Here is a 2221-nt window from a genome sequence, read left to right as displayed (position 1 = left end):
CCCCCAACTGCCCTCCCCTGCAGGCCTGGTTGCCCCCAACTGCCCTCCTCTGCCGGCCCGGTCACCCCTAACTGCCCTCCCCTGCAGGCCTGCTTGCCCCAAACTACCCTCCCTTGTAGGCCTGGTCCCTCTCAACTGCCCTCCCCTGCTGCCCTGTTCGCTCAAAACTGCCCTCCCCTGCTGGTCATCTTGTGGTGGCCATCTTGTGTGTTGGAGTGATGGTCAATTTGCATATTGCATCTTTATTATATAGGACGTCACCCCAATAAATTAAATTAAAAAAAATAAAACAATAAACAGTACTCCCATAGAATCAGCAAAATATTTTTGCCACCTACCTATGTACCAATTTTGCTTTATTTTGTGAATAATAGGACAAAATGATTTTTTCTGTTAAAAAATGTGAGTGAATTTTAGAGTTGAATAGATTATTACACTTATAATACACTATTGCTTCCCTGGTTAAAAGACGAAAGCTTATAGATTGAGATAACATAAAAATCCTGCTTTACTATTTAAAGCAAATGACAAAAGTATTAGGATAAGCAAAGATATATATGAATTGATGACAGAAGCAAGGAGTGGTACCTAATACTAGACAAAATGGAATTCAGGGAGATTGGGGAATGGTTCAGTGAGACAAGAACATTAGTTTATGTTGATAAAACCTAATATCTATTAAGTGGATTTGACGACCATGAACCTTTTTGCACCAAGCATTTAGCATTGAAATGTTTAAAGCAAAAGCTGTTAACTAAATCTCTAAAGAATTTGAATAACACAGCATGATTTTATAGCTACAGATACAAGTGCAAAGAATACATTTGCTATGCAGATGCCAATGGAATATTAATAGAAATACCATGTAATAGGTGATAGAGAAAACCTAACAAATTCTCAAAAGTAGGTGTTACATAGATTAGATTTTTCTGACTTAAAACTTAACAGAACCATAAAACTATGGGGTTAAAGAGGAAACCAAAATTGAGATTTCAGACTATTTAGAAATATAGAGGGGGCAAAAGTAGATTTATACTGTTCATATGGAAAATAATATAATTATTAATAAATAAAGAATACAAGAATAAATTCTGTTTTGCATACTCAGAACTGTATTGTTGATTTTTCCTGTTCACTTTCTTCACCCATCCCTCCACCCCTCTCCCCTCTGGCAACCATCAGTTTGTTCTTTGTTTCTGTGAGTCTGTTTTTGTTTTGTTTTATTTGTTTGTTTGTTTTTTAATCCACATGTAAGTGAAATAATGTATTTGTTTTTCTCTATCTGACTTATTTCACTTAATATGATACGTATGGGTCCAGCCATGGTGTTGCAAATGGCAGGTTTGGGGTTTTTTTTATTTATTGCTGAGTAATATTGTATTGTATATATGTGCCACTTCTTTATTCATCTGTCGATGGACACCTATGTTGCTTGCACATCTTGGCTATTGTAAATAATGCTGCAATGAACATAGGGGTGCATATGTCTTTTTGAATTAGTGGTTTCACTTTCATACCCAGAAGTATTGCTGAGTCTTATGGTAGATTTAGTTTTTCAAAGGATATATATTTTGAATATCAACATCCCTTATTGGACATGTCATTTGAAAATATATTCTCTCATCTTATAGGTTGTCCTTTTGTTTTGTTGATCATTTTCTTCGCTGCATAGAAGCTTTTAGTTTAATGAAGTCCCACTTGTTTATTTTTGTTTTTATTTCCCTTGCCTGAGGAGATATATCAAAAAGATATTACTAAGACTGATGTCAAATAGTTTACTGCCTATGTTTTCTTCTAGGACTTTTATGGTTTCAGGTCTTGCATTTAAGTCTTTAATTCATTTTGAGTTTATTTTTGTATGTGGTATTAGATAATGGTTCAGTTTCGTTTTTTCTACATGATCTGTTCAGTTTTTCCAACACCACTTAAGAAACTGTCATTTTTCTATTGCATATTCTTCCATCCTTGTCTTAGATTAATTGACCATATAAACAAGGGTTTATTTTAGGGCCGTGTCTGTTTTTGTGTCACTACATTACTGTTATGATTATTACTAGAGGCCCAGTGCACAAAAATTTGTGCACTCGGTGGGGTCCCTCAGCCCAGCCTATGCCCTCTCGCAGTCTGGGACCCCTCGGAGGATGTCCACCTGCTGGCTTAGGCTCGATCCCTGGGGGATCAGGGCCCAAGCTGGCAGTCAGACATCCCTCTGGCAGCCCGG

General features: G+C 36.8%; 1 protein-coding gene and 1 long non-coding RNA gene across 2 annotated transcripts in view; both read left to right on the top strand.

Moving 5' to 3' along the window:
- MRPS9 (mitochondrial ribosomal protein S9) overlaps positions 1–2221 on the top strand; it is a 67022-nt gene that overhangs the window by 38702 nt on the left and 26099 nt on the right. The gene's annotated exons all lie outside the window — the stretch shown is intronic.
- The window catches only part of LOC106726409, a 7200-nt gene that overhangs the window by 922 nt on the left and 4057 nt on the right, over positions 1–2221 (top strand). The window lies entirely within an intron of this gene.

Source organism: Myotis brandtii, unplaced genomic scaffold (genome assembly GCF_000412655.1).
Source record: "Myotis brandtii unplaced genomic scaffold, ASM41265v1 scaffold263, whole genome shotgun sequence".
NCBI lineage: Eukaryota > Metazoa > Chordata > Mammalia > Chiroptera > Vespertilionidae > Myotis > Myotis brandtii.
Note: the sequence above shows the minus strand (reverse complement) of the source record. Positions and strands in the feature narration are given on the sequence as shown.